The sequence below is a fragment of the Dioscorea cayenensis genome, chromosome 12 (genome assembly GCF_009730915.1).
Source record: "Dioscorea cayenensis subsp. rotundata cultivar TDr96_F1 chromosome 12, TDr96_F1_v2_PseudoChromosome.rev07_lg8_w22 25.fasta, whole genome shotgun sequence".
In the NCBI taxonomy this organism is placed as follows: Eukaryota; Viridiplantae; Streptophyta; class Magnoliopsida; order Dioscoreales; family Dioscoreaceae; genus Dioscorea; species Dioscorea cayenensis.
Genome location: NC_052482.1, coordinates 6,306,694 through 6,319,688, shown reverse-complemented (window position 1 = coordinate 6,319,688; position 12,995 = coordinate 6,306,694). Strand labels below are relative to the sequence as shown.

The 12,995-nt window shown below is 42.1% G+C and overlaps 1 non-coding gene across 1 annotated transcript; it reads left to right on the top strand.

Moving 5' to 3' along the window:
* The first annotated feature begins 11,809 nt into the window (after window positions 1-11,809).
* LOC120274246 lies at window positions 11,810-11,916 on the top strand. The gene has a single exon (XR_005540778.1). It is a non-coding gene; the product is annotated as a small nucleolar RNA R71 (small nucleolar RNA).
* Window positions 11,917-12,995: the final 1,079 nt, after the last annotated feature.

Below are 12,995 nucleotides of genomic sequence, written 5' to 3'. Positions count from 1 at the left end.
AGAGATTCGCCTGCCATCTTCATGTGCTACATTAACCCCAGATACTATTCTCGTATTTAGATTGATTTTTTTAACTAATTTTATTTTCCTATTTTTATATTGTTTTCCTAGCAAATTTTCATTTTCTATCTTTAGATTGATTCTCTAGCTAATCTTAATAAGATAGTTTTCTCGTATCCCAAGTTTAAATTGGCTATAAATAGCCTTGTACCTTCTCTTTTGAAAGATAGAACTTTGATTATTATTCATGAAATAAGAGTTGTCTTACTACCATTGTTCTTGTGGGTTCGCTCAGATTTGCGAAAGGAAAATTTCGGCTTTCTCCTAATTCGTGCTCTACGCTTCTAGGCATTTTGTGTGGATTAGTTTTTAGTTTTTGGTTCTACGATTGTTCGGACAGTGGGTCGGAGTTCTTGAAGCTTTGGATTGTTTCTCCCCAACGTATGAGTCGCGTACATCCCCGGCTGTTCGAAGCTAGTTTTCCCTCAACCTAGATCCTATGCCATGAAGATCGGGCCATCATTTAGATCTCCTTTTTCTTCATCAAGTTGGAGCCTATCATTTAGTACCAGAGGCTTCATTGACACGATAGGATACGTTATTCCTACATTAACATTTTGATTCAATCTCAGTTGTTTCATAATTTGTTTTTAGTCTGATAGTCCACAAACCTAAAAATAACCAAAAATTACCTAACTTTTGCATTTAGTACTATTATTTGACTATTATATTTTAGGATTATAATCTATTCATATTCCTCTTGTTGCTGGTCATAAAAAAAACTAAAAACAAACCAAAACAAACAAAAAAGAAAGAAAGAAAGTTCAAGAAAGGCCATTAGAAAAATATAAAAAAAATCGGATTGGAGTTTCTAGCAACCTAGACACTATATCTCATCATATTATTACTTGTTTTGCACTTAATAGACTTTACTCTTCTTGTTTTAGCCAACCAAACTCCACTAAAAACTGAAGCTAGTTCCTTTGACACCTTTTGTTTAATGGCTTAATCACATACAGTTAACCACCACTTGGCACAACTGTGATCCAACGAGAAGGCATAAGAGCTTTGGTAAGTAAGAGATGAGATTTGAGTGAATCCACATATATATATATATATATACATATATTTTTCTTCAAATCCACTAACATGGTAGGCTCAGAAGCTAGTTGTGATGATGATGACCTTGTTGGTTCATACCACATGTCACGCCCCGTCTCACGGGTCCCACTCATGACATACCGCCACGATAACCCAAGGGAGGTCCAACACTAACTCACCCCTAGATCAACGTAAGGCTAACCTGTTTCCTGTACAAAACCACTATAACAATAATAAACATTCTAGCAATCCAATATACCCAAATGTTCCTACACAACCCATCACTTTAATTTAAAACCATGACAACAACCATTCACTTAGAGAGTATACATCTCATACACAACATAAAGCTAACCAACATATATAAAAAGTATCAAAGAAGAAAGATACATATTAATATTAGGGTTGGTAATATCCTAGTGGATCCATCAACTACATGCCAAAAATATATAAGCTTCATACACGACTTAAGAAAATACAAACTACTCGCCAAGCACTTCACCGCTATCCCACTGCCAGGTCACACCGGGGAGGGAAAAAAATAAAGAGGGATGAGTAACTAGGTTACTCAGTGAGTGGCTAAACATGGAGCTATATCCCATACATAATATATTAAAGTAAAAGGTAAAAAAATATATTTCAACTCCTCAAAATATTCAATATACTTTGACTGTCAAGTATAAATTAAGATATAAAAATTTACAACAATGAAATGCTCGATAAAAACTCTTTTTAAATCATCTCAAAAATCCATATGAGTAAGAAATCCAAGTTTATACTTTGGCTTAGTAACTCATAATTCAAAAAAATGTATAAATCATCGATTAAAAATAAACAAATATATTTTTAAATAGCCTCGAAAAACCCTCCCTCGCTAACCGTGGCCGCGGTTAGGTCGGAGCCACCAAGATGCGCATATCTTGGCGTTGGTCACTGGAAGTTCGTGTGGTGACCCAACAACCCAACTATATCCAAGTCGTGGCTCTACGCTCCCACCCGAAAATGGCATAACCGGTTTGACAAGATTCCACGCCACCTCTAGACAGGTCGGCCCGTGGAAACCATCCACACTCTCACCGCAGTAAGTATTGGGGTTTCCCCGTCACCATCAAAACCACCCCGTCAAGAACATGAAGGCCGTAGCCCACCATTTCCATGGATATGTTCAAGACCCCACGGGTGTTTGCATAGCAAAATCCCAAGATTTATAACAACATAAAAAAAGTGTCCTTATTCAGGACTATATTTACAATTAATGAACAAGAGTCATTAATACGGATAAATATCATTCTGGCCCTTAGGCTTAATATACATACCAAAAGGAAAGCAAAAAGTCTCAACCATGAGATCACAAATATTCACAAATAATAGTCTCATCCCAAGAGTGAATGACTTGCTCAAAAATAATTCCAATGAAACCAATTTCATCAAGAATATCATACAAAAAAACCTTCTTTGAAAAATATAGTTCAAATGTATCATCATCACAATGAAATCATTTTTGGTTTGCATAAGCTTTTTATGAACATCCCAACAAGAACATCAAGTCCCGTGAAAAACACAAAACTTGAAATCATATATTATAAAATATAGGGTTTTTCTAGATCACAAATAATATATTGAATCTTTCCAATAATCATGGAAAAAAAGCTAAATTATAGTTCATCATGATTTCTAAAAATCACACTCGAAAAATATTTCAAGAGTTTTTATTGGCAACAAGGAGTTTATCCTTCGTAAATAAGCAAATTTAGTATTATAAGCATGCATGATTTATAGTCCATAATTTAGTAAATCCCACTCACAAACTTGGCAAGCTAACACCCTCCAAGGTTACTTGTCTCGTAATCTCTTTTCCTTTGCTTGAAGCTTCTCCTCCTAGAAGCCGTTAAACAACCAACAAAAAGCAAGATTCAACAACAATTCTACAACCAATTAAAAAAAGAAGGAAAAATGTGCTTAAAATAGGAGTAAATTGCTTCTAGAGTTTTTCCAAGCACTCTAATAAGAAGATATAACAAGAATGAAACCTTTAAAAATCCTCAAAATCAGCAAAAAAAGAACAAAAGGACTTTTAACTTGGTTCGGTGCTACAAGAACCTCGAACCCTTGAGGTGCAAGATGTCTCTCATTTCCTCACCAAATCATGGTTTTTACAACCTTAAAATGATTCTAATCTTTAAATCACTTCAATAACTAAGATTTCTCACAAAAAAATTTCAAAGAATCACAACAAGGATGAGAGGAGAGAAAAAGGAGGAAGTTGATGTAGCCCAACTCACCGATAATCTTCTCTATGCCTTAATCGAACTCTTCTTCTTGTAAGGAGATGAGATTTCCACTTCTTATTTTTGTTTGGGGATCAAAGATGAGAGGTTTGAAGAGAAAAAAATGAAGAAAAATCAGAGGAGAAGGAAGAAGGAGAAAAAAAGAAGTTAGGAATGTCCTAGAAGGTCCAAGAAGGCCAATATATATGCCAAGGCTCGTGAGACAACTTTGAGACCACTTCGAAATCTTCACGGGCTCCATGCGCCCGCATGGAGGCCGTGAGGCTTTCAGGTTGGTCCAATTCAGCCCAACAAAAATCACTTTTACTGAAACCCTCACGGGCTTCCATGCGCCCGCATGGAAACCGTGAGGCTTTCGAGTTGACCTCCAAAAACGACTCTCTCCCACTTTATAAACCTCCCAAAAACCTTAACTAAGTTCCTAACACAAAAAGAACACTCAAAATACTTAAACAACAAGTTAAACTCAAGAGGCAAAACATAAGCAAAGTAAAGAAAAAGTCAAACTCCCACACCACAAGATGGATGCACCGGTTGCACAGGTGGAGTATGATACATTTGTCAGTCACGTTCAGCGTAAGCTGTGAGTATCAATTATATCAGTACAGGAGGAGATGCAGAAAGTCTTGCAAGATACCTGACAAGGTCCCCTTGCGTATATCCCGTAAGTGCACGGGTTTGTTGAAGTAATAATCTGGGGTGAGCGGGTATCGAATCCACAGGGAGTAGGGAATACAAATACTTAATTCGATTCTTAGCTATGTGAAAGATCAATGATAATGAGTGTGATAATGATTCAATTATCAACAATAAAAGTAACAAGAAAGGGAGCAAAAGTAAAGCAGGGGGTAAGGCAATCGATAAAGATGGGGTACCCAGATAATGCTCCACCTAGGATAATTGTTTCAAGTGCAAGAACCCTCTATTATGCTTTCTAATCAATGCAATGGTGAGTCATGGAAATCCTTAATTACATAGTCCCAAATCTAAGGTCAACTATGCCTAACTCTATACATGTCCCGGAGGAGAAATCGAACAATCTCAACACCTCGCACTCGCATAGAGTTGCAATGAGCTCTAGGGATTCCAAGTGATAAATCTCTTCCTAATTATAGACCTAACCCTTTGGTCCAGGTGGAAGGTCCCTAACCACAATTAAGCCCAAGATGCTAAGATCACCTCAACGCTTCACTCCGTTGCACGCGCAACTAAGCCCCAGCGGAAGTTCATCCCTTAGACCATTCACTCTATTATGGCCGCAAAGAACTCGAGGAACGGAGGTAGAATCTATCACGCCAGAAGGGAAAGGGGACGCTCCTGTACCTCTCGACTCACCCTCTCAACCCTCTCCAATCTAGTTTTGTCTAACGCTCGTGGTGTGTCACTCACTCACAAGGTTACCAACAAGAACTCTCAACCCTAGTGTCACTCTAGGGGAAATATTCATACAATCAAGCATTCAAGGTTGGAACTCACAATAAACATCAATTTATTGAAAGCATAATAAAGAGGTTCAAAGAAACAAATACATCCTAGGGTTCACAATACCCGAGTATCCACTAGGGGTTTAGCTCTCCATGGAGCTAAGTACAATCAATGAAATAGAATGTAAAAGTAAAGAATCCATAAAGAAACCCCCTCGATAATCATGTCGATGGTCTTGTGGAAAGTCCTCTACTCATCGTCCAAGGATTCCCTCGTTCGGTATAGGATGCGCCTCAACGGAAGCACCCCTACCTACCTTCTTCCTAAGGAATGACGATGTCGGAGCCATAGAACCTCTCCAAAACCTTGGCCAATACCCCTTCGTAACCCTAGTCGAAGCCCTCTCTCAAGTTGGGGAAAAGATGGAGAAAAGAATACCAAAATCGGGGATGAATCGGCTTTAAATAGGGCTGGAATAGGGCGACTACACGGGCGTGGATGCTCCATGCGCCCGTGCGGAATTTCCACACGGGCATGGATAATTTCGACACGCCCGTGTGGATTCTTTGCTTCTCTGATTTCTCTGCCGACTGTGAACAGTGCTGCTACAGTGTATGCTACAGTGCTCTGCTACAGTAATCGACCTGAATAGCTTCCCAATTCCATACTTTCATCGGGTTAACGCAAACGGGCACACGTTCACGTCGTGGATCACTTGCTTATTCAATGGTGTATATATTGGTGGAGCTCTTATTCTATGTGCATAAGTCGGAATGCTCGAATGTGACTGCCTTTGTGCCCCTCCAAATGGATGTGCCCATTCGAATACGAGGAGGTTGGCAGACACTCTAGCATCTCACACCTGACATATGTCTTCGCGTTTGAACCTTAGCAAGATTTCCTCCAAAATTGGTGCATTATGATCCACATTAGCCTATTTCCTTCATGCTTGGCCTCACAACCCTACCTGCATAAAAGTAAAATAAAAACACACATATTAGTGTAAAAATCCAAGAAAAGTAATGCTCAACATAAGGAAAGAATGCTTCGCATTCATATCACTCAAGCACTTATCAAACTCCCCCACACTTAAGCTTTTGCTTGTCCTCAAGCAAAAATTAAACATTCTGTGCATCAATGAAGAAAATATTTTAAGTGCTTGGCCTTAGCTTCACCACAGTATACAAAGAGAGCATTCTACAAGTGAGGGAAACTTCAACACTAAATGTGAAAAATCAAAACTCTAGATAAAAACTTGAATAATAAAAGACAACAAACCTGAAATCGTGAAAGTGTGTGGACTCACTCAAGTCAACCCAAGGTAAACTCCTCAAAGCTCTAAGTATAAGGGACTTATTTAACTACACAAGTGACAACAATTTCAAAGATGGTAGTCGCTTCACACATCCTCTAAGGTAGCCCTTTCCAAAGCGGCCGCTAAGGTGGCTTTCACACTTTCGAGGTAGTAGCTCTTTCTACCCGAGTGGTAGCTTTCACTCATCCTATGAGATAGCTCTTTCTCTCATTAAGGCATAGCTAGTATCCGACTTATGAGAGTAGCTTCATACTTTATAGGTGGTAGCTCTTTCCACCCAACAAGCACAATAAAAATATTTTGTTTCTTTTCTTTGCATTTTTCATTTTTTTTTTTAGAATTTAGCACAAGAAAATAAACCTAACTAGTCCCTTAAACATCGAACATGAGTTTCCAATATAGTTCAAAGAGTGAGTAGTGCACTGAGTGTAAATCGGGCAAAAATTCCTAGAAATTCAAGCAAGAACTAGAGCATGAAAACATTCAATGTTAGAAATTCTCCTAAACTCAAGAATACAATCATTGCAACTAAGGTGAGCCGCCATTGGCTATGTGAGCATATAACAATCAAGAGCAATAGAAAAGATGTGTGCACTATGAAACTCCCCCCCCCACACACACTTAAGTTGTACATCGTCCCCAATGTACACATGCAAGCCCACTCAAAATATAAATCATTCAAAAGCAAATGTGGTAGAAGCAATCAAAACAATACTCCCCTGACTCCTAGTGTGGCGTTTGAAGAAGCTAGTTCGTTGGGGGTAGTGTTCCAACGGGTTGTGAAGCTCACACGGCCAAGTACCTCAGTACCTTGGCCGTGCCCATGACTAAGTCTCAATTCCCAAGAAGACAAGACCATCACGCATACACGAGGGGGTTCAGTGAAGCTCAATAAAGGCAAAATAAATTGAGTGTATATAAAATATGAAGCAGTGAATACAACTCGATGATGTAAAAATAAAAATAAACTCAGAAGGAGAATCCTTTCTGAGTGAACAAGTCTAAGAACAAGAAAAATAAAAATAAAATGCAAGAAAGTAAAGGAAAGGAAAATCAAGTGTCGGTGTCGCTCTCAGGCGCCAGTACTGCTGCAGCTGCTGGTGAAGCACATAGTGGGTCTACCGTGCACGCGGTAGAGGATGGAGGTGCTAGAGGAACCGAGGGGGCTCGGGAGGAGTCCTCGATCGCAATACAAAATGATGAGGCAACGTCTCGCTCTAAAAATTTGCTCGTAACACGTCGAAAACGCCGCCATGAACTCGTGTAATCGAGAAGCTCGCAGTAGTCCCTAATCTCGGCAACCCTCAGCTCGTACCACCCCTATAGCATTCTCGAGCCTCTCAAAGCGATCATTGGCTCGAGATGGTGAAAACATACGCACCGGGGTGGCTCCTCCGCTACTCGGAGGTGCCTCGGTCTCCATCGTGCTCGGGCCGAGGCTCGGGGAGTCGGGCCGAGATGCTCTGGCTTCATCACCCTCACCCTCGGCTATCTCTAGAGCTGGTAGTATTAAAGCAAAAACTCCTGTTCGAACCCTGCGGACCATGCCCATCATCCGCATCGTCTCTAGAGTAAGGGGGGCAGGTACACTCGTCTTCTCGGCTCCGCGAATCGAGTCCAAGAGACCCATGCCCAGCACTAATCTCGTAATGTAGGGGCCCGAGAAGATCGCTCCCAGTCTAGCATAGTGTCCCTAATGTCTGATGTACTCTGCCAGGATGAGCCCTAAGTGAATCGGTACACGCTGTACCATCGAGTACAAGTACAGTAGCTCCTGACAGCTCAGGACACCAGTGCTATCACCACGGCCATTCACCGACCTACTCATAATGGCATGCAAGTATCTGTATGCAGGTCGAGAAAGGCACGTGGCCTTAGACACCCCCGGCTTGTACTGACCTTGACCACATAACACTCTGTAAGCTCTCTGTGGGGTCAAGGTTCCAGCGTAATCAGTCGGTAACTGTGCATACTCCTCTATATCTGTGAATGCCTTCTCCTACAAGCCCAGTAGTACTGAAAACTGTGTAATGCTCAAGCTATGGTGGTGTCCAAATATTCTGAACTGAATGGTGTCCACACTGTCAAAGCTCGTATACGATCTATCAAACTCGAATGATGAGAACACCTCAAGTGTAAACTCTCGGATGGCTGGCACTCTAATCATCAACAACTGCCGCCAACCACCCTTTGAAACGAGATCCTCGATCTCATCAGCAAACTCATCACCCTGCTGCAGATCTCGCAATATAGTCGTGTCTAAGAAACGAGTCTGCCCAATACGAAGCCTCGACAGGCGCTCATAGCAAACCTGATGCTCTGGAATTGCAAACCGCATGCCCTCGGGCCCAGGAGATGACTCACGTGGTCTCTTATCAGCTTGCTTCTTTGACCTAGGTGCCATAATCTGCAAGATTTAAATGAAATTGATCAAACAAGTTGATAAACCAATGCCGCAGAAATCCACACGGTCGTGTGGAATTTCCGCACCCCCGTGTGGATTCACGGGGCGTGAGAAACGCACGACCATGCTTCAACAATCCAAAAATACAACTTAATAATGCTTATAACTTCGTTCTAAACATAAATTACTTTCTAATTGAAGAAACGAAGCATTATTAACCAGGTTAATCGCTAGAAACCATGAATTGGCAAGGAAGATGATAAAAACAAAAGTTACCGACCAGAGGGAGTGAGAAAATGAAGAACCGGCCAGAAAACTGCACTAAAATCCCACCCAATTAGCACTCCGAACTCGGAGAATACTGTGGGAGTGTTTTCAGGCGAATAAAAGTCGTGAAGAGAGAGAGAAATTATCCTCTTTTAAACAGAACTCACGATTTTGGCGTTCTGTGCATCCCCACGGGCGTGTGGAAATTCCCCACGCCCGTGTGCCCACTTCGAAAGCACTACAGGAGCGTCCTCACGCCCATGTGCTCTTTCGATAAAATGCTCCTTTGACTCTGACTGCTTTCCCACGGGCATGCGGAAAACATACACGGCAGTGCTCCCGACTCATAGGGGCAGCCGCACGCCCCTGTGGCTTCTTTGGACATCCGAGAAAAATACTAAATGTTACACACGCCCGTGCGGAAATTCCCCACGGGCGTGGGCATTCAGATGCCAAATTCACAGGGGCAGCCACACGCCCCTGTGTCTTCTCGGGATGGAGAAAACTCCTCTGCAGAGTATCACACGGGCGTGCGAAAATTACCCACGCCCGTGCGTGGTTCACAAGGTCGCTCACAGGGGCGAGTCCACACCCCTGTGTGTTCTCGGGAAAAATCTGCCTAACTCTGCAGGAATCCACACGCCCGTGCAGAAATTATCCACGGGCGTGTGAGAGTCGCATGGTCATTCACAAGGACAGCCGTACGCCCCTGTGCCTTCTCTGGATGAGCTCGCAGTATACATCCACGGGCGTATGGAAATTCCACACGCCCGTGTGTTTTCTCTGGATGACTTAGAAAAATTTGCAGGCTCTACAGAATATTTCTGAACATGTTTGCACACTCAGAGCCTGCCCTATTATGCAAATTTTACCAGTTAAAAACACGAAATAGAACCCAAACGACCAAACTCTCGCCAATTCCTCATAAAGCACACGATGACTTTAAAAACCCACAATAAAATCGCAGAACAAGCATCTAAAAAAAATTAGATAACAACACTTAACGAATTATTCATGCAAATGAACTAAACTAAAATATAAGAAAACAGTAAACACTTGGGTTGCCTCCAAAGAAGCGCTTGTTTAACATCACTAAGCTTGACGTACCTTGTCTTACCACATGGGATTTCATGAATGATAGACGCCCTCTTACCCATGACTTGGAAGCATGATGTGCAAAGTCTCTTGATGGTAGAGGGTGTATTATCGGGCTTCGGACCAAATAGCATGGGTTCATCCAACCTTCGCTGTTCATGTACGTCTCCAACAGTCTTGGAGTGTTTTCGGTGGCGTCTCCTAGCTCTCCTCATTTTCCGGAGCACCTTCTTCAATATCACCGGAGTAGATGTTACCTCCTCAGTCGACCCAAGCATCATTACTTCTTCATTGCTCTCCTCTTGGTCGAACAAACCTTCATATGGATCCGGGTTGAACATTTCCTGCATGTATTCATCAACAAGCTCATCAGTAGTGTCTAGGAAATACAAAGTGTCATCAAAATCGAGAGAATGCCGCATGGCTTCAGCAAGGCGGTAAGTGAGTTTGTCATCTCCAACTCTCAATGTGAGCTCTCCGCTGTCCATGTCAATCAAAGGTACATCCGCATCCTCATCGACATCTAGCACTACGAGGTCAACCAAAATAATGTACTTGTCCACCTTGACAAGCACGACTTCAATGATGCCTCTCGGATGTCGCACCGTTCGGTCCACCAATTATAGAGTCATCCGAGTAGGCCTAGGCTCTCCCAAGCCTAACTTTTGGAAAAAAACATATGGCATGACGTTGATACTTGCCCCTGAATCTGCAAGTGCCATTTCTTCACCTAAGTTGCCGATGTTACACAGAATAATGAAGCTTCCTGGGTCTTTCTTCTTGTTCGGCATGTTCTTTTGCAGCACCGCCGAGCATGAAGCATCTAACACCACTGAAGCACTCTCCTCCAACTTCCTCTTGTTGGTCAACAAGTCTTTCAGGAACTTCGCATACTTAGGCATTTGAGCTAATTCCTCTACAAAAGGAATGTTGATGTGGAGTTGCTTGAATAAACTCAAGAACTTCTTATACTGTTCATCCCCTTGGTCATTTTTCAATCTAGAGGGATAAGGGATTCTTGGCTTGAAAGGTGGGGATGCCACCTTTTTCTCTTTCTTCGCTCCCTCCTTAACCTCTACAACCTCGGGTGTGTGTTCTTTTGGCTTCTCACTCGGAAGCCTCCCTTCAACCTCATGACCACTTCTCAAAGTGATCGCCTTCACATGTTCTCTAGGGTTGGTTTCCGTATTGCTTGGTAAACTTCCATGTGGCCTTTCGAAGAGAGACTTTGCAATTTGCCACACCAGATTTTCAAGGTTGTGCAAAGAAGCGGTGTGGTTGTGAAGTGTAGCCTCAACTGATTCAAACCGTGTATTTGCAGATTGAACAAATCTAGCCAAGTGCTTCTCTAAATCCGTCATTCGGGTTTCCAATCCTGAAATTCTGTTTTCCACTTGAGTTGCTTGTTGTTGTTGTTGGAAACCCGGTGGCCCCATGGCCTTTTGTGGTCCTTGATTACTCCATGAAAAGTTGGGATGATTCTTCCAACCTGAATTGTAAGTATTGCTATATGGGTTCCCTTGAGGTCTCATGCAATTACCTACAAAGTCAATGTTTTCCACTGAAGAAACATCACCAATAACGATCAGGCAATCAGAGGGAGCATGTCCTCCACCACAACCGGTGCAATTAGTCACGGCCACAACTCTATTTCAAGCTATGAGATCTAGCTTCTTACTCAGACTCTCTACTTGCGCCGCCAATGAGGTCACCGCATCAATTTCATGGATACCGGCCACCTTTTTCTTCTCTCTAGCATTCCATTGGTAACTATTTAACCCCATTTCCTCAATTAATTGACGAGCCTCATCGGGGGTTTTGCTACCTAAGGTACCTCCTACTACCGCATCCAAGAATTGCCTTGTGCTCGGGTTCAAACCATTGTAGAAGGTTTGAACAATCATCCACTCCGGGAATCCGTGTTGCGGACACTTTCTCAGGAGCTCCTTGAACCTTTCCCATATCTCGAATAGAGACTCCAATTCTAACTGAACAAAGGACGAGATCTCATTCCTAAGCTTTGCTGATTATCCGGGAGTGAAATAACGGCCTAGAAAAGCTTCTACCATCTCCTCCCATGTAGTGATTGATGCTCTAGGAAATGACTGTAGCCACTGCTTTACTTTCCCCTTCAAGGAAAATGGGAAGGCTCTCAATTTGATGGCGTCATCCGTAACCCCATTTATCTTCAGCATGTTGCACACCTCGAGAAAGTTCTCTATATGACTAATTGGATCCTCATCGGCCAAACCGTTGAATTGTGCGGACTACTGCAGCATATGGATGAATGCCGGCTTTAGCTCGAAGTTCTGAGTTGTAATCAGGGGACGCACAATACTCGATTATGTCCCCAATATTGAAGGTCTGGCATAATCAGATACTATTCGCTGTTGCTCATTCTGTTCTGCCATGTTTTCAGATTCCTCTCCTTCCAAATCAGCTGAATTATGCTGTTCTTGCACAGGTTCTTTCCCTTTTCTTCTAAGTGTACGTTCAAGCTCATGGTCTCCTTCAATCAGTTTTGATGGATTCCCTCGGGTCATAACCTGGAGCTACACCAAAAAGAAAGAAAAAGAAAATCAGAACGATGATAGAATAAGAAGACGTGAAATAGAATGTGTGGTGAAATAGCTAAGAAAACAAAGTGCAAAGTATCTCTAAACGCCTAGTCCCCGGCAACGGCGCCAAAAACTTGACAAGGTCCCCTTGCGTATATCCCGCAAGTGCACAGGTTTGTCGAAGTAATAATCCCGGGTGAGCGGGTATCGAATCCACAGTAAGTAGGGAATAAAAATACTTAATTCGATTCTTAGCTATGTCAAAGATCAATGATAATGAGTGTGATAATGATTAAATTCTCAACAATAAAAGCAACAAGAAAGGGAGCAAAAGTAAAGCATGGGCTAAGGAAATCGATAAAGATGAGGTACCCGGATAATGCTCCACCTAGGATAATTGTTTCAAGTGCAAGAACCCTCTATTATGCTTTCTAATCAATGCAATAGTGAGTCGTGGAAATCCTTAATTACATAGTCCCAAATCTAAGGTCAACTATGCCTAACTCTATACATGTCCCGGAGGAGAAATCGAACAATCTCAA